Raw genomic sequence first — 20,464 nt, forward strand, 5'->3', positions numbered from 1 at the left:
TTAGGCACATCAGGAGCTCTCCAAACGCAACATGGTGTCTGCTAATTATTCAGACAAATTTTACATTCAAAAAGTCTAATGGCGCTCCTTCCTTTCCGAGCCCTGCCGTGCGCCCAAACAGTGGTTTTCCCTCACATATGGGGTATCAGCACGCTCAAGAGAAATTGCACAAAAAATTTTGGGGTCCATTTTTTCCTGTTACCCCTGTGAAAATAAAAAAAATTGGGTCTAAAGTAACATTTTTGTGAAAAAAGTTAAATGTTAATTTTTTTCTTCCACATTCCAAAAATTTCTGTGAAGCACCTGAAGGGTTAATAAAGTTCTTGAATGTGGTTTTGAGCACCTTGAGGGGTGCAGTTTTTAGAACGGTGTCACTTTTGGGTATTTTCTGTCATAAAGACCCCTCAAAGTGACTTCAAATATGATGTGGTCCCTAAAAAAATGTTTTTGTAAATTTTGTTGGAAAAATGAGAAATCGCTGGTCAACTTTTAACCCTTATAGCTCCCTAACAAAAAAAAATTTTGGTTCCAAAATTGTGCTGATGTAAAGTAGACATGTGGGAAATGTTATTTATTAAGTATTTTGTGTGACATATTTCTCTGATTTAAGGGCTTAAAAATTCAAAGTTTGAAAATTGCAAAATTTTCAAAATTTTCACCAAATTTCCGATTTTTTCACAAATAAACGCATGTGATATCAAAGAAATTTTACCACTATCATGAAGTACAATATGTCACGAAAAAACAATCTCAGAATCAGGGGGATCCATTGAAGCGTTCCAGAGTAATTGCTTCATAAAGTGACAGTGGTCAGAATTGAAAAAATTGGCCCGGTCACGAAGGCAAAAACAGGCTCTGGTGCGAAGTGGTTAAGAGTGCCCTTAGAAGATATGAAGCTGTAATCGTTCGATCGCCTGTGTTATACAAAGCAGGGATCCAGCACTGCTATGTATAGCAGAAATCAAGATCTCCTATGAACGCTAGCAAAGGATAGGCATTCACAGGAGGATTGTAATGACAGGCATCTGACAGGGTAACCGATAAGTGTGCGGAATGACTCAATTCCGGACGATGCGTGTTAAATCCTGCTCATTAACAGCCGCGAGTGGAGCTCCAATCCTCCTGCGGCTGTTAAAAGCACATGACAACTGATTAAATCAGCTGTAATGTGTGGGAAAAGTTACAGGCTCAGTGTCAGAGCTTGCATCAAAGGCATGGATATTACATATGATGTAAATATATGTCACATGTCGTGAAGGGGTTAAAACATCCAATTGTTTAAAGCCGTTCTATACCAAAATTCTGGTTTGACTGAGAGAATTCACACTTTGCACTGACGAGGGGCAGTACCCCGAAACACAGTGTCTGCAAATTGATTTTCTGGTTCTGGCTTATATCCTAAGTCATGTGATAAGGCTCATTAAAGGGTCACTATTGACTTTGAGGATTGCTACTTCCAGTAGGTGGCACTAGCGTTTTAGTCCTCTTCCTCTCTGAAGAGACAATTTGCATAAAAGTCTCCTCACTGTGACATGCTTAACATGTCGCTCTCCGCAAGTAGAAATGTTACCCCTTAGATACCGGTCTGATGCCTTTCACCCAGCCAAGCCAAAACTCACACTTTGCACTGATGAGAGGCAGTATCCTGAAACACAGGGTCTGCAAATTAATTTTCTGGTTCTGGCTTATATCCTAAGTCATGTGAAAGGCTTGTTAAAGGGTCACTATTGACTTCTAGGATTGCTACTTCCTGTAGGTGGCACTAGAGTTCTGCTCCTCTTCCTCTCTGATGAGACAATTTGCTTATTAACCAGAGGAGCAATGCGGCTTTAAAAATCTCCTCACCGTGACATGCTTAACATGTCGCTCTCCGCAAGTAGAAATGTTACCCCTAAGATACCGGTCTGATGCTTCTCACCCAACCAAATCAAAACTCACTCTTTGCACTGATGAGAGGCAGTACCCTGAAACACAGTGTCTGCAAATTGAGTTTCTAGTTCTGGCTTATATCCTAAGTCATGTGATAAGGCTCGTTAAAGGGTCACTATTGACTTTTAGGATTGCTAATTGCTACTTCCTGTAGGTGGCACTAGAGTTCTGATCTTCTTCCTCTCTGATGAGACAATTAGCAAAAAAGCAATCCTGTCAGTAAAACTATAATTACATTTCACTCTACAGTAATTGAGTTATATTTACTTTCCTACATTTTTTCTTTCATTGCAGTGATTGATACTTACCGTATATGACAGTGTGCTCTTGAGACTTCCTGGTACCCATTCTACTGCTGCTAAATGAGACAGTTGTAGTGTGGTAGTAGATTTGTTCCAATGTGTGTATTGAGTTAGGGGATATAGTACATTGCATTGTAAATTGTACTTTCCTGCCATCTACTGACTAGAGATGAGTGGTGTTCGACTAGAACTGTTCGCCAGTCTCAAATTTGAGCTGTTTTGGGCGGTGTTCGAGTCGTTCGACGAACGCGAACGATTTGCAAAAAATTCGGCTGTTCGGGGTTATGTTCGATAACTGTTCGTGCACCAAAAGCGTAACTGGATTTTTTCACATCATGCAGGGATTGTCTGCAACTCACTGTAATGCCACAGCCATGGTGGTTGTGGCATTACAGTGGTTGCCCAAATCGATTGGAACAGTGCTCACAGTGAAACATGAAAAGCCGGCATTTCAGCAGCGGCATAAACCGGTACCCGACAATTTAGAACAGAAAGAATAGAGCCTCACACATAGATTAGATAGATAGAAACATGTCATTCACATATATAAGAAGTACAGTGACAGTGTTGGTTACTGTACTTGTCATTTAGTGTTAAAGGATATATTAAAAAAAATAATAGTGTTTTCATGCACTGTCTCTTTAAAAAAGCCGGCCGGCAATTCAGCATCGGTAGCCGACAATTTAGAACAGAAAGAATAGAGCATCAAACATAGATTAGATAGATAGAAACATGTCAGTCACATATATAATAAGTACAGTGATAGTGTTGATCACTGTACTTGTCATTTAGTGTTAATATAAAGGATTTATTAAAAAAAAAATTGGCGTGGGGTCCCCCGTAATTTTAGTCTCTAGCGGAGGTTAAGCAGACGGCTGGGGCAGATGTTTGAAGCCTGGGAAGAGGGTAATACCCACGGAGCTTCCCAGGCTACTAATATCAGCCCTCAGCTGAATACCTAGCCTTTACTAGCTATTAAAATGGGGGAGCCCAAAAAAAAATAGCTAGCAAAGGCTAGGCAGACAGCTTGAGGCTGATATTAATAGCCCAGGAAGGGTGCCATGAATATTGCCCCCCTCCCAGGCTAGAAACACCAGCCCTCAGCCGCCCCAGAAATGGCGCATGCTTGCGCTCCTCAGTGTCTGGCTGTGATGGCATCCAGATGAGCTGAGTTCATGTCCAATGAACTCAGCTCACCTCATGCATGTCACTGACAGCGTGGGAGAATTCTCCTGCGCATGCGGTGAGCGTGAGAGAATTCTCCATTAATGTTCTAAATGAAACCATAATTACCATCATGCCCATTCCAGCTGAAGCCAATGCCTTCTGCAATAAGAGTAAAATAATAAACCAACCTCATCCTTACCTTTCCATGGTTCCCAGAACGGCTCCAGCTCTGCTACATTCACATGACAGGCTGGATCGCAGCCGAAAGTATGGCTGTGACGGCATCCAGATGAGCCGAGTTCATGTGCAATGAACTCAGCTCACCTCATGCACGTTACTGACAGAGTGGGAAAATTCTCCTGCGCTTGCGGTGAGCGTGAGAGAATTCTCCTGCACTCACGGCAAGCACAGGAGAATTTTCCCACGCTGTCAGTGACGTGCATGAGGTGAGCTGAGTTCATGACTCTGCTCACCTCATGCACATCACTGACCGCGTGGGAGAATTCTCCTGTGCTTGCCGTGAGCGCAGGAGAATTATCTCACGCTCACCGCATGCGCAGGAGAATTCTCCCACGCTGTCAGTGACGTGCATGAGGTGAGCTGAGTTCATTGGACATGAACTCGGCTCATCTGGATGCCGTCACAGCCAGACACTGAGGAGCGCAAGCATGTCTACGTTTCTCAGTGTCTGCGGCATGGCAAGCTGGATGGCAGCTTTCGGCTGCGATCCAGCCTGTCATGTGAATGTAGCAGAGCTGGAGTCATCCTGGCAACCATGGAAAGGTAAGGATGAGATTGGTTTGTTATTTTACTTTTATTGCAGGAGATCGTTGGCTTCAGCTGGAATGGGCGTGACGGTAAGTATGGTTTAATTTAGAACATTAAAGAATTGTGTGTTTATTTCAATTAAAGGACTTTATTCTGGGTGTTTGTGTTTTTTTAAACTTTGACTATGTGGTTAGTAATGGGGGTGTCTCATAGATGCCTCTCCATTACTAACCTGGGCTTGATGTCAGCTGGCATTACAAGCTGACATCAACCCCAGCCCTATTACCCCACTGCCACCGCTACAGGGCAGTGGGAAGAGCGAGGCTAAGTGCCAGAATTGCCGCATCCTATGGATGCGCCATTTCTGGGGCGGCTGAGGGCTGGTGTTTCTAGCCTGGGAGGGGGCCAATACTCATGGCACCCTTCCTGGGCTATTAATATCAGCCCCCAGCTGTCTGCCTAGCCTTTGCTAGCTATTAAAATAGGAGGGACCCCACGTCAAATTTTTTTTGGATCCCCCATTTTAATATCTAGCAAAGGCTAGGTATTCAGCTGGGGGCTGATATTAGTAGCCTGGGAAGCTCCGTGGGTATTAACCCCTTCCCAGGCTTCAAACATCTGCCCCAGCCATCTGCTTAACCTCCGCTAGAGACTAAAATTACGGGGAACCCCATGCAAATTTTTTTTTAAATAAATCCTTTATTTTAACACTAAATGACAAGTACAGTAATCAACACTATCACTGTACTTATTATATATGTGACTGACATGTTTCTATCTATCTAATCTTTGTGTGATGCTCTATTCTTTCTGTTCTAAATTGTCGGCTACCGATGCTGAATTGCCAGCCGGCTTTTTTAAAGAGAGTGTGCATGAAAACACTATTATTTTTTTTAATAAATCCTTTAACACTAAATGACAAGTATATATATGTGACTGACATGTTTCTATTTATCTAATCTATGTGTGATGCTCTATTCTTTCTGTTCTAAATTGTCGGTTACCGATGCTGAATTGCCGGCCGGCTTTTTTAAAGAGAGTGTCTTCTGAGCAATTTGTCAGCTTTTGGACACCTTTGAAGGTGTTTTCTATGTGTTTTTGTTTGCCTGCCATTGGTTTTAACGGTGTTCGATGATGTTCGACAGTGTTCTAAGGTGTTCAACGAACAGTTCCACGAACATCCCGGTGTTCGATGAACTGAACCGAACCGAACACTACGGGGGTGGCTCAACACTACTACTGACCAATGTGTGCATTTGAAAGTTAAGTGATTAATCTCCTCACAACAAATGGCCATAGCAACGGCTGGGAGGGGCCTCCCAACTCAGGGCACACACTGTACACTGGTACAGTTGTGGGCAGGTCCAGCTGCCTAAGGAAGATATAGGAGAGACACTATTCTCTCACAGAAGAGTTTTTTCAATGCCAGTCTACGCTGAGGGGACATTTTTCCTCACATAATCTCCTTCACAAAAAGAGTGAAGCCTCTTCCAGTCAGGAGAGATAAGCTGTACATGGACTCTCCCGCATGTGAAATATATTCTTCCACTCTGTGAAATATATTCACTACAGAGTTACTGCATGTAGTTCATCACATTTCTAAATCCCATCACTTATGATATCACAAATTGTATCACTATAAGCAAAAGAAGAATACTGGATTAATAATAGATTCTGTCTTTTTTAGATTGTAAGTCTGAATGCGTATTGTGGGTTCTGCTTTGATTACAATTCTCATTTTGAGGCCACAGCTCTATTATCAGTATTCGGTCAGCATATAGGGTGCTGTTAACTCGTGGGTAGAGCACAGTATCCGGCTTACAGCCTATTAGTTACGCCCATACTATTAGACTAGGCGGGCTGCCCGGTACCATCCAAGTGCACCCCATGGGAACAGACACCCTATTTTACAATGCCCGCACTGATGGGCCTGGCTGCACCCTGGAATAAAAAAGTGCAAAAATACATATATACAATATATGAGGTGTTAGTTGATATTATGGTGTGAACAGCACCCTATACAAGCCTTTTTGTGTGCAATTCAAATACTAAGCCGTCACCCCCTCCATGAAATGGTAGGTTGTGAGTGATTGTCTCATGAGTATTTTGCACCTGTGTAGCCGTCATCTTTATATGGGTTTGCTGCACCCTGGTAGTGCATTTAGGTCTGAAGATCTGAGCAGGTAAATACTGCTGCTTATTTTGCTGTGTTTTTTTCTTAGACCACAACATTTATTGTCCAACTGAGGTGAAACCCTGGGGTGAGGGATTATCAGTTCTTGAATGCCAGGAGTAAGCGATACCATCTTGCAAGCCATTTTGCTTTTGTCAGGATGGTTAGATACAAGACAAGGTTAACTAAGTGAACTAAGTAACTCTTAGCTTATAGCATGACATTATTTTCTTAATTTATCTTGATTATGATTATTATTAGTGATGAGCGAGCATGCTCGCTACTGCTCGGTGCTCGCCCGAGCATCTCACTACTCGAGATGCTCGGCGCTCGCCGAGTATTTCCGGGGTTGCTCGGCGAGAGCTCGGGTCCCCTCCCTGCATGTTTGGCACTCTTTAGTGCACCAATCAACATGCAGGGATAGCCTGCCACTCACTGTTATGCCGTAGCCATGTTGGTTGTGGCATTACAGTGATTGGCTGGCCGCATAGCGTCATCGGGTCTATAACAGACCTGGCGCCGCCATATTTGTCACAGTCACTCCCGAATTACACAGTGTAGGGAGAGGTGCTGCTGCGTCAGGGAGAGATTTGCTTCTGTATTAGGTAGTGTAGGGAGAAAAACCGTACATTACACATATCCATCTTAACAAACAGTCCTTTTGAGGACTAACTAATCCATCTGCAGAGATATCAGGCAGGCAGGGTGCATAGGCAGGCAGGGTATATAGCAGACTGCAGTGCATATAGCACAAGAGGCTTCATTCCAATTCTGCCTTTTGCTGGTGTTAGATATTTCTATACAAAGGTCCAGGTCTCAGGGGCAAGGAATACTTTTCTTTGGATCTTAATCCTCATTATTTGCTTAAAAAGCAATCCAGAGAACACAGTTTTTCTGCGCCATTTGCTTGTTGGCACTGCAGAATACAGCCAGGTCGTTTCCATGTTACAGCGCTAGAAATCCAGTTATTTAAAACTCTGTTTTCTCTGTCACATGGATCACATATACGCTGTCAGAAAATACTGCCATTTCTGGCCTCCATTAAAAATTTCCTTTAGTGTGTCAGTGAATCAATTCACAGCAGTTTGCTGTTCAAACTACTTACCTACAGGCCAGGTATTTAAAACTCTGTTTTCTCCATCACACGGATTATATATACGTTGTCAGAAAATACTGCCATTTCTGGCCTCCATTAAAAATTTATTTCAGTGTATCAGTGAAGCAATTCACACCAGTTTGCTGTTCAATCTACTTATCAACAGGCCAGGAATTTAAAACTCTGTTTTCTCCATCACACGGATCACATATATGTTGTCAGAAAATACTGCCATTTCTGGCCTCCATTAAAAATTTCCTTTAGTATGTCAGTGAAGCAATTCAAAGCAGTTAGCTGTTCAAACTACTTACCTACAGGCCAGCTATTTGAAACTCTGTTTTCTCCGTCACACGGATCACATATAAGTTCACTCCAAACTCAGTCATTTGTAGCCAGCATGGAACATATTGTCCTCCATTTAAAATGGGCAAGGCACGTGGCAAGGGACGGGGTACTGGACGTGTTGATAATGGTGCATGCAGAGACCGAGGACAAGGCCGTGGGAAAGCTGAAATTTTGCCACAACAAACACCCACATCTACTCGCCTGACATTCCTATCCCAATTTCTAGGGGATCGCAGCACACCACTATTGAATCCAGAGCAGTGTCAAAAGGTTGTTGGTTGGATATCGGATAATGCTTCCAGTCACTTAGCCACCACCACCACCACCACCCTGTCTTCCACATGGTCAAGTGTCAGTAGCTGTGAGTCTGGACCGCATATTCCTCACCCTTATCCTCCTTCCTCCCATCATGCCGAGTACCCAGAGACAACTGATCCCACACTTGGATACTCTGAAGAGCTGTTCACTTTTCCATTTATAGATTCGGGCCTCTCGCCCGGTCCACTTGATGCAGGGCAAGAGAAGATCGCGTGTAGCGATGCCCAAATATTGGTGCAGCCACGGTCACACAAAGGCGGACGATGATGAGACACAATTGCCAGAAAGTCAGGAGGAGGACCAGGGTGCGGAAGTGGAAGATCAGGTGGTGGATGATATAGTAACTGACCCAACCTGGCAGGAAGTCATGCAACGTGAGGACAGCAGCACACAGTGGGAGGGAGGCAGAGCACCCCAACAGGCAGGAAGAAGCAGTGTGGTAGCCGCAGACAGAAGGCAGGCAACTGTTCCCCGTAACACCAACACGAAGGAAGTTGCCAGTACAACTGATAGGTCTTCCCGAGTCTGGTTGTTTTTTAAAGACTGCCGATAACCCCAAAAAGGCCATTTGCACCACCTGCAAGGCCAGCATCAGAAGGGCTGGCAAAGCGACTAGCCTGACCACCACCAGCATGATCAGGCACATGGCAGCAATGCACCCGACTTTGTGGGACGAACCCCAGGGTACAGGAACAGTGTCTGCAGGTGGCACCATTGCTTCTTCCTCTGTTGTGCATGCAAGCCAATCCCCTGTCGATGGTGCATGCGAAGATGCCTCCTGCCCTGCCCCTGTCGTTGCACACTCTCAAGTAGCAGCATCAGGAAGAACGTCCATGTCCTTGTCCCAGTTCAGTTGTCCATACCCCAGTCCTTGGAACGCAAGCACAAATATGCATCCATCGCCCCACAGGCCACACTACTAAATTCTCAAATTTCACGACTGCTTGCGCTCAAAATGTTGCCTTTTAGGCTCGTGGAGACAGAGGCATTCTGCAACCTGATGGCGGCGGCCATCCCTCGGTACTCAGTCCCCAGCCGCCACTATTTCTCCAAGTGTTCCGTCCCCGCATTACACTAGCACGTGTCCCAAAACATTAGCCGTGCCCTCAACAACGTAGTTACCGGGAAAGTCCACCTAACAACGGACACGTGGATAAGTTCTTGTAGGCAGGGATGGTACATCTCACTGACGGCACACTGGGTTAACCTAGTGGAAGCCGGGACCCAGTCAGACCTTGGGACGGAACACGTCCTCCAGATGCCAAGGATTGCGGGCCCTAGGTCAAGCAGGGTTGCCCACATGGTCTTCAGCTACTGCATCTCATCCTCCTCAGCCTCCATCTCCGAAATGACCACATCATTCACAAGCTGGAAGCAATGGAGCACTGCCTCGGCCAAGCGGCAACAGGCTGTGCTGAAGCTAATAGGCTTAGGTGACAAACCGCACAATGCTGAAGAGTGGTGGACAGCTCTGAAAGAGCATGTAAGATCTGTGGCTCACACCGTTGTACCTAAAGCCAGGCATGGTCGTGTGTGACAATGGCCGGAACCTGGTGGAGGCTCTGAGGCGAGGCGAGCACACACACGTGCCATGCGTGGATCAGCGGTTTCTCAAATCCTACCCGGAGCTGCCGGATCTGATTGTTAAAGTACGCCGCCTGTGTGCCCATTTTAGAAAGTCAGCTACAGCTTCAGCCGCCCTTGAAGTGTTTCAGCTAGTGTTGAGCGAGCATGCTCGACACTGCTCGGTACTCGCCCGAGCATCACGCTACTCGGGATGTTCGGCGGGCACCGAGCATTTCCGGGTTACTCGGGTGGGAGCTCGGGTATCCGCCCTGCATGTTTGGCGCTCTTTACAGAGCTAATGAACATGCAGGGATTGCCAGCCAGTGACTGTAATGCCGCAGCCATGTTAGTTGTGGGCATTACATTGATTGGCTGGCCGCACAGCGTCACCTCGAGTATTTAAAACCGGGCACCGCCATCTTGGACACAGACGGCTGTGATCAGAGAGTGTAGGGACAGCGCTGCTGATTTAGGGAGAGATATATACTGAAAAATAGTTAGTGTAGGGTCTGTAAAGGCTGCCAGATCAAACAAACAGTCCTTCTCAGGACTGATATCCATCCCAGATATCAGGCAGGCAGGCAGGCAGGCTGTATAGGAGATGCAGTGGTTATACCAGCAAATGCTGCATTACAGCCCTGTGTGCTCCTGTTGCTGAAATTGCTGGACTTAGCTCCAGGACTCGGGGGCCAGGAAAAAAACTTTTTTTTTCATCTAAATCCTCTTTTTTTTTCCTCCTTCAAACTGTACAAATACCCGTCTTATTAACCTTTTGGTGTCCCCCCCCCCAAAAAAAAAAAAGTAGTGTGTCTCTGATTTTTCAGACACAAATATATCTGTTGAAAATAGTCTGGTGTAGGCCAAAGAAACAGAAGTGTGGTTTTTCAGTTCCACTGTTCAAACCTCTGTATTATCCACTTTTGGACTATTTGTATCTAAAAAAAACAGTTTGAGCGTGTCACTCACTGTTCAGCCGCAAATATATATATTTAAAAAAGTCTGGTATACACCAGTAAATTATAACTGTGGTTTTGCTGTTGCACGGTAAAAAATCTCTATTATCCTGCTTTTGGCCTTTTTTGCCGTGAAAAAAAACTAATAGTGTCTCCCTGATTTTTCAGACACAAATATATCTGTTGAAAATAGGCTGGTGTAGGCCAGAGAAATAGAAGTGTGGTTTTGCTGTTCCACGGTTCAAACCTCTGTATTATCCACTTTGGGGCCATTTTTATCTAAAAAAAACAGTTTGAGTGTGTCGCTCACTGTTCAGCCGCAAATATATCTATTTAAAATTGTCTGGTATACCCAGTAAACAATAACTGTGGTTTTGCCATTCCACGGTAAAAAATCTCTTTTATTCTGCTTTTGGTATTTTTTTCGTAAAGAAAAACAGTAATAGTTTCTCCCTGATTGTTCAGATTGTTTAAAATAGTCGGGTGTAGGCCAGAGAAATAGAACTGTGGTTTTCCTCTTCCATGGTTCTAATCTACTTTTTATTACCCTTTTTCCATTGATAGTGCGAGTGTAAGCTATTTTACTTCCTTTACAATGGGCAAGGCGCGTGGCAAGGGACCGGGAACTGGACTTTCTGGTGATGGTGCGTGCAGAGGACGGGGCCGTGGCCAAGGTGAAAATGTGCCACAAACAACAGCCACATCTTCTCGCTCCCACTTCTTAACCGAATTACTAGGGAAGCACAGAACAACACCAGTATTGCCAACTAGTGTTGAGCATTCCGATACTGAAATATCGGGTATCGGCCGATATTCACTGTATCGGAATTCCGATACTTAATTCCGATACTTTTATAATATCGAATACCGGAATCGGAAGTTCCCATAATGCCTGCGCTCTGCAGTGTCTGTGAAGGATGACAAGCTGGATGGCAGCGCTCAGCTGCGATCCAGCTTGTCATCAGAATGCCATCCCAGCGTGGGAGAATTCTCCTGATTGTTTAAAAGCCGGCGCGCGGTAAAAAGCCGCCGGCTTTTAAACAATCACGCAGCCCCATACTGCTTCCCCGCAGCCTCCCACCCCGATCCTCCGCTCCCCTCGGCACCTCCAATCCCAATCGTAAATTAGGACCGGGCGGGGAGCGCAGCACCAAGGAGCGAAGGACCCGGGCGGGGAAGCCGGCAGTGAAAAGACTTCACCGCCGGCTTTCCCGTTCTGTGCTGCGCTTTCCCGCCGGTTATTTCAAATGAACAGCTGAGGTATCAGGTGATGCCGATCAGCTGTTCATTTGAAGTAGCCGCGGTGCCCTCAGAGGGTTCATGTGAGTTCATGCTTGACTGCATGAACTCACATCAACTTTCCCACGGCCGCACAGGTCAGCCACTCCTCCCAGACCCGTCATGATTAGTGTGTGCGGGGTGTGTGTGCGGGGTGTGTGTGTGTGCGGGGTGTGTGTGTGCGGGTGTGTGTGCGGGTGTGTGTGCGGGGTGTCTGTGCGTGCAGGCAGACATAGGCCGATGTGACACTACTACTCCCATCGGCCTATGTCTGTCCCCCGTCCACTCCTGCCAGCAGGATCAGCTCGATGGGAGCAGTAGTTCCCATCAGCCTGATCCTGCTATTTAAATTTCCTTACTGTGTCCCCAATAAATTTTAAATACATGTCATTGGTGGCCAGTGGTTACTTAAAAGAAATTAGTTCATACATTACCTGTCCCCGCCGATCGCCACCTAAAATAAAGTAAAAAATAAAAAACTACACCTATACTCACCTAGACACCTAATTCCCCGAAGCCATCGATCTCCTGTAATAAAATATAAAATAATAAACCACAACCTTATCCTTACCCCTCCGTAGCAGTCCACGAGTGTCCCACGAAGATCTCCAGTTCAGAGCAGCCACATAGAATGTGACCGCTCTGAACCGCTGCCGCCGCTAGAATGACGGGGCCGTAAGGGTTCACCGGAGTTCAGGCAGCGCTGCTCCGGTTAGCTCCTTTACGGCACTGCTGTATCGTGAGAAATTCCCACAGTACAGCACTGCCGTAAAGGAGGTCTCCGGAGCTGCGCTGCCTGAATGCACTCCGGTGACCTCAGTCAGTGGCTCCCGCTGCCGGGAGCGGACGTGTTCCCGGCAGCGTGAGCTTACAGCAGCCATGCACAGCTGTCACCATCTCCAGATGTGACAGCTGTGCATGGGAGATCAGCGCAGGAACGTGGACAGGTAACTATTTTTTTTTTAGTAAACTAAGAATTAAATAAAATGGTGTTTTATTTCAAATAAATTATTTTTTTCTGGGTGTAGTGTGTTTTTTCTTTTTAACACTTTGTAGGTTAGTAATGGGGGTGTCATATAGACGGCCATCATTACTAACCTGGGCTTCATGGCAGCTGGCGCTGACATGAACCCCACCACTATTACCCCCTGCCACCGCACCAGGGCAGCGTGGAAGAGCGAGGCTAAGTGCCAGAATTGGCGCATCCTATGGATGCGCCATTTCTGGGGCGGCTGACGGCTGGTGTTTCTAGCCTGGGAGGGGGCCAATATTCATGGCACCCTTCCTGAGCTATTAATATCAGCCCCCAGCTGTCTGCCTAGCCTTTGCTAGCTATTAAAATAGGGGGGACCCCACGTCATTTTTTTTGGGGGGGTCCCCCATTTTAATAGCTAGTAAAGGCTAGGTATTCAGCTGGGGGCTGATATTAGTAGCCTGGGAAGCTCCGTGGGTTTTACCCCCTTCCCAGGCTTCAAACATCTGCCCCAGCCGTCTGCTTAACCTCCGCTAGAGACTAAAATTATGGGGGATCCCACGCCATTTTTTTTTTAAATAAATCCTTTATTTTAACACTAAATGACATTTGAGGACTTAATAAAGATGCAGTCCCTAAATTATTATTTATTTTTTAATAAATTTTTCCCAAAACTTTTGACGTGGGCTTCGCCATATTTTTGTATGCCAGCCAGGTACAGCATCCAGCTTCTATGAACGCGCCATTTTCCGGGGTGGCTGCGGACTGCAATTTTCAGCGGGGGGGGGGCAGAAAGCTTGGGCCTCCCTGCGCTGCAGATTCCATCCCCCAGCTGCCTAGTTGTACCTGGCTGGACACAAAAATAGGGAGAAGCTCCACGTTTTTTTTTTTTTTAATTATTTCATGAAATTCATGGAATAATTAAGAAAAAAAGGGCTTCCCTATATTGTTGTGTCCGGCTAGGTACAAATAGGCAGCTGGTGGTTGGGGGCAGCCCGTTCCTGCCTGCTGTACCTGGCTGGACACAAATATAGTGTGAAGCCCCACGTCAATTTTTTTTTAATTATTTCAGGAAATTCATGAAATAATTAAAAAAAAATTATGTGGGGCTTCGCCCTATATTTGTGACCAGCCAGGTACAGCAGGCAGGAACGGGCTGCCCCCAACCACCAGCTGCCTATTTGTACCTAGCCGGACACAACAATATAGGGAAGCCCTTTTTTTCTTAATTATTCCATGAATTTCATGAAATAATTAAAAAAAAAAATGTGTGGCGCTTTTGTGTCCAGCCAGGTACAACTAGGCAGCTGGGGGCTGGAATCTGCAGCGCAGGGAGACCCAAGCTTTCTGGGCCCCACCCGCTGCAAATTGCAGTCCGCAGCCGCCCCGGAAAATGGCGCGTTCATAGAAGCGCCATCTTCTGGCGCTGTACCCAACTCATCCAGGGCCCTGGTGCGGTGGCTCACTGGGTAATAAAGGGGTTAAGGCCAGCTTGGCATTATCAGCTGGCCCTAAGCCCGAAATTCATGGGGTCACGCCAATATTAGACATGACCGCCATGAATTTCACGTGCATGAGGTGCGCCGAGTTCATTGGACATGACCTCACCTCATGTATGTCACTGACAGCGTGGGAGAATTCTCACGCTGAAGCGCTGAGTGCAGGAGAATTTTCCCACGCTGTCAGTGACGTGCATGAGGTGAGCTGAGTTCATTTGACATGAACTTGGCTCATCTGGATGACGTCACAGAGAGACACTGAGGAGCGCAAGCATGCCTGCGCTTCTCAGTGTCTGCGGGATGACAGGCTGGATGGCAGCGTTCTGCTGCGGTCCAGCCTGTCATCTCGATGTAGCAGAGCTGAAGCTGTCGTGGGAACCATGGAAAGGTAAGGATGAGGTTGCTTTATTATTTTACTTTTATTGCAGGAGATCGTTGGCTTCAGCTGGAATGGGCGTGATGGTAAGTATGGTTTAATTTAGAACAATAAAGAATTGTGTCTTTATTTCAATTAAAGGACTTTATTCTGGGTGTTTGTGTTTTCTTTTAACTTTGACTATGGGGTTAGTAATGGGGGTGTCTTATAGACGCCTCTCCATTACTAACCTGGGCTTGATGTCAGCTGGCATTATAAGCTGACATCAACCCCAACCCTATTACCCCCTGCCACCGCACCAGGGCAGCGTGGAAGAGCGAGGCTAAGTGCCAGAATTGGCGCATCCTATGGATGCGCCATTTCTGGGGCGGCTGACGGCTGGTGTTTCTAGCCTGGGAGGGGGCCAATATTCATGGCACCCTTCCTGGGCTATTAATATCAGCCCCCAGCTGTCTGCCTAGCCTGTGCTAGCTATTAAATTAGGGGGGACCCCACGTTATTTTTTTGGGGGGGGTTCCCCCATTTTAATAGCTAGTAAAGGCTAGGTATTCAGCTGGGGGCTGATATTAGTAGCCTGGGAAGCTCCGTGGGTATTACCCCCTTCCCAGGCTTCAAACATTTGCCCCAGCTGTCTGCTTAACCTCCGCTAGAGCCTAAAATTAAGGGGAACCCCACGCCAATTTTTTTTTAAATAAATCCTTTATTTTAACACTAAATGACAAGTACAGTAATCAACACTGTCACTGTACTTCATATATATGTGACTGACATGTTTCTATCTATCTAATCTATGTGTGATCCTCTATTCTTTCTGTTATAAATTGTCGGGTACAGATGCTGAATTGCCGGCCGGCTTTCTTAAAGAGACAGTGCATGAAAACACTATTATTTTTTTAAATAAATCCTTTACACTAAATGACAAGTACAGTAAGCAACACTGTCACTGTACTTCATATGTATGTGACTGACATGTTTCTATCTATCTAATCTATGTGTGAAGCTCTATTCTGTCTGTTATAAATTGTCGGGTACAGATGCTGAATTGCCGGCCGGCTTTTTTAAAGAGATGGTGCACGAAAACACTAATATTTTTTTTAATAAATCCTTTACACTAAATGACAAGTACAGTAAGCAACACTGTCACTGTACTTCATATATATGTGACTGACATGTTTCTATCTATCTAATCTATGTGTGATTCTCTATTCCTTCTATTCTAAATTGTCGGGTACAGATGCTGAATTGCCGGCCGGCTTTTTTAAAGAGACGCTGCATGAAAACACTATTATATTTTTAAATAAATCCTTTACACTAAATGACAAGTACAGTAAGCAACACTGTCACTGTACTTCTTATATATGTGGCTGACATGTTTCTATCTATCTAATCTATGTGTGAAGCTCTATTCTGTCTGTTATAAATTGTCGGGTACCGCTGCTGAATTGCCGGCCGGCTTTTTTAAAGAGACGGTGCACGAAAACACTAATATTTTTTTTAATAAATCCTTTACACTAAATGACAAGTACAGTAAGCAACACTGTCACTGTACTTCATATATATGTGACTGACATGTTTCTATCTATCTAATCTATGTGTGAAGCTCTATTCTTTCTGTTGTAAATTGTCGGGTACCGGTGTATGCCGCTGATGAATTGCCGGCTTTTCATGTCATTCTACATTATTCTTAGTTGTTTTCCTTCATGTAGAATTAACCTACAAGGAAAGAAAGGGTTTATTTTCATTCCGATATTTGTGTCCCATAGACTTGCATTGGTTTCCGGTATCGGAATCGGCGATATCCGATACTTTTTGGGTATCGGCCCGATCCAATCCGATACAATATTTCCTGATATCGGAAGGTATCGCTCAACACTATTGCCAACTGATCAGTGTGAACAGGTTATTAATTGGAGAGCAGATAATACTTACAGTTACCTGGGCACCACCACCTGTCTTCCACACGGTCAACTCTTAGTAGTCGTGAGTCTCGACCGCATACTCCTCCTCACCCTGATGCTCCTTCCTCCCACCATGCTGAGTGTCGTCAGACAGCAACTGATCCCACACTTGGACACTCTGAACAGCTGTTCACTGGTCCATTTTCAGATTTGTGCCCCTTGCCTGCTCCGCTTGAAGTGGTGGAAGAGGAGATCCCATGTAGCGATGCCCAAATATTTGAACAGCCACAGCCAGAGGAAGTCGACGCTGGCGATTTGTCACAAGAGGTGGACGATGACGAGACACAATTGCCAGGAAGTGAGAAGGAGGATCGTGGTGCGAAAGTGGAAGAGGAGGAGGTGGTGGATGATCTAGTAACTGACCCAACGTGGCAGGAGGACATGCAGAGCGAGGCCAGCAGCACACAGGGTGAGGGAGGCAGAGTACCCCAACAGGCAGGAAGAAGCAGTGTGGTGGCCGCACACAGAAGGCAGGCAACAGTTCCCTGTAACACCAGCACGAGGGACGTTGCCAGTACAACCTGTAGGTCTTCCAGAGTCTGGAATTTTTTTAAAGACTCTGCTGATAGCTAGTGTTGAGCCACCCCCGTAGTGTTCGAGTTCGGTTCGGTTTGTCGAACACCCATGTGTTCGCCGAACTGTTCGTTGAACTGTTCATCGAACACCTTCGAACACCGTTAAAACCAATGGCAGGCAAACAAAAACACATAGAAACACATAGAAAACACCTTCAAAGGTGTCCAAAAGCTGACAAACTGCTCAGAAGACACAACTAACACATGGAAAAGTGACAAGTACATATAGTCATGCGAAAAGAAAAGAGGTGGAGGAGTAAAAGGAGGGGGAGACACAAATATAGGCATGTCATGCCCTTCTAAAATCCAAAAAGTGAGAAGCCGACACGTTCAGTCCGCTCCTGCCCGTGCCACCTCCGTGTCGCCGGGTTTGTGCCAGAGCCGCGGTGAACCCTGACGGCCAGCCCCCCTCTCCCAATACTGGTGCCTGTCCGCTGGTGGGTCGAGCGAGCCCCTCTGTGGTGGAGGCAGCTCTAAGCTTTTTAATTTAAATTGTCTCTCTAATTTGAATTAATACACTTTAAATCCATTTACAAGGATCTATTGGAGGGCAAGTCTCATGCCAGCAGCCGCGTAATTCCAGCTCCAGTAGCGTCCACTAAAGCTGCTGCAGTTAAAAAGCTTTTATAAGGATCGAGCTCGGCTGTCCACCGCAAGGCATCCTACTGCCAGTCCCAGCCCCTATGCCTTGGGGTGCCTCCTGATGCTCTTCACTGAGTATCCCGTGGTTCCGAAGCATTTCCTTTGAAAAAATTAAGTGTCCAAACTACAGGTGGTGTAGCTTGTTTAACAGCCGGGATAATCCGCTGACTAGCAGACACTGCTACTAGGCACAAAGTATTTCCTGGGCTAGATGCAGTTAAAAATTTGTAATTAGATACTCTCGTTGGATGCTGAGAAAGCATTCCATAGAGTCTCCTGGCACGCCATATATGATTCTCTTAAAAAGCTTGGGGTAGGGGTCTAGGGGATCCTTTTATAGCCAAAATCACGGCCCTGTATCACAATACGTCACCTAGGCTGAAGATGAATGGAACTGTAGCACCCTGAGGGCTCGATTGCTACAGAGGTATTTCACCTCACCCAGAGGTGTGATATCTCACTCTCAGGTAAGGATGGAGTGTGGATCAGGACCCGACACCTGCATGCATTACACCACATTGCCGTGGGGCAGGGCGACCAATATGCCTCTGAGATGGGCACGACAGTCCCTGTCCCTGGCAGGAGTGGGGGGAGGGAACACTGAGGAAGGGGAACCCTGTAGTGCAGGAGCAGGGAGGAAGCAGTTCCTGGGTGCATTGAGAAGGGAGTATAAAAGGTGGGCACCATCTTAGTTCAGTGCAGAGAAGTCTGAGCAGAAGTGGCAGGGAGCAGGGGCTCTGCATGAGCTCTGCTCTGGAGGCGGGCCTAGTAACAGAGGCCCAGGCCTGGAAGAGGGAGAAGGAAGGAAGAGGAGCGGAGAAGGCTCCAGGAACGAGGAATGAAGGGATCCCAGGGGTGCGGACGGGCGAGTCGCCACCGCACGCCCGAATCCACCTGCGTGGAGGGGTCAGGCCAAAGGGGGAGACGGGTCCCCGAAACTAGTGGAGGCAGGAAACGACCCTCAGCTAGAAACCGGAGGCTCTGACATTTTATGTGGTGCAGCCCCTCGCTACACCCGCTAGGAAGGCACCACATAGGGTCAGGTAAACTGGCGCCAAGTTTACCAAGAGGAGGCCCGAGGCAGCCGGACAGAAGGGTTGGTAAGAAAGGCCAGACAAAGGACACACAAAGGGGGTCCTGTGAAGCGCTCCAAAGTTATCTGGGAGTTGTCTGAGCCCCTCACCTGGTGAGCACAGTACGACGTGGGCAGCCGTTACCTGCAGACGTGGTCTGGATAATAAGAACTGTGAGTAAAGGCCCTGGACTGCATCACTGACTCCGTGTCGTTACTGCTGCTGCCCTGCACCATCACCCCCATCCTCCGCATACACTGCCCTGAGGCTATACTCCTCCCGTGGGGAGTTATGCTACGCTCTGCTGCACCCACAACACCAGCCTTAGCGGTCTGCCCTGTAGCGGCGGTTCACTCTGACCGCAATCCACGGGTGGCGTAGTCGGACATTTAAACATCAAAACCACATAAATAGTTCCGCCACTGGTTTGACCGCCCTGAGCCACGGAACCGGGTCGCCGCCACGAAGACTACAACCACCAGCATCCACCAAAAAGGGTCCGGCTCCGGGTGTCCCAAGGCCCAGGGGGTGCATCAGAACATTTTCATCACCTTTCACAATCACCAATGGGACAAGGCAGGGATGTCCTCTGTCCCCTCTCTTATACATCCTAGTGACGGAGCACCTGCTCTCATCAATTCGCCATAACCCCAATATTAGGTGGATTGAGGTGGGAGGCACCGAGTACAAGTGTTCTCTATTTGCTGATGATGTCCTAGTATATATCACTCAATCACATATATCCATCCATGCTGTTATGGCTGAAATAGATCACTTTGTTACATGGTCAAATTTTAAAATCAATGCAGCGAAGTCTGAGGCCCTCGATGTCTCCCTCCCCAAATCCATATAGGATTCCATCCAGTCCAACTTTCCCTTTGCCTGGCCCTCACAGGGTATCAAATACTTAGGAATTCCTATTCATAGAGACCTCTCCCATCTATGTTATCTTAATTTTGGGCCCTTTATTGAACAACTCCATACAGACCACGGTTGGCAAGTTAGAACTGTAAGATTCACTACGTGAACCACTGGTGTTTTGTGGAAAAGCACATGTACACTGTGTTCCAAATTATTATGCAAAAAGTGTTTAGGAGTGATAAGGGAAGAATTTGTTTGTCAGTTAAACTCATTGATGGTGATGTGTGTCAGGGCTCTTTATATCACTGTAAGCAATTGCAGACACCTGTGCTAATTAGTTTGGCAGGTGTGTCCAATGAAAGGCAAGACTACTTAAGAAGGCTGTCTCACTTTATTAAGCAGCCTACATTTTCTGCCAAAATGGGAAAGAAAAAGGATGTGTCGACTGCTGAGAAGCAACAAATTGTGGAGTGTTTAGGTCAAGGCATGACTACAATCAACATTGTGCGATGATCAGGATGAAGTGTCTTGGCAATCAAGAAGTATGTAGCTGATTCACAGTACACACGTGTGCGTGCTGATAAGGGCAAATTGAGGAATCTTTCCTACAGG

This window comes from Phyllobates terribilis, unplaced genomic scaffold (assembly GCF_046119375.1).
Source record: "Phyllobates terribilis strain yellow unplaced genomic scaffold, ASM4611937v1 Scaffold_1__5_contigs__length_1240528914, whole genome shotgun sequence".
Taxonomy (NCBI): domain Eukaryota; kingdom Metazoa; phylum Chordata; class Amphibia; order Anura; family Dendrobatidae; genus Phyllobates; species Phyllobates terribilis.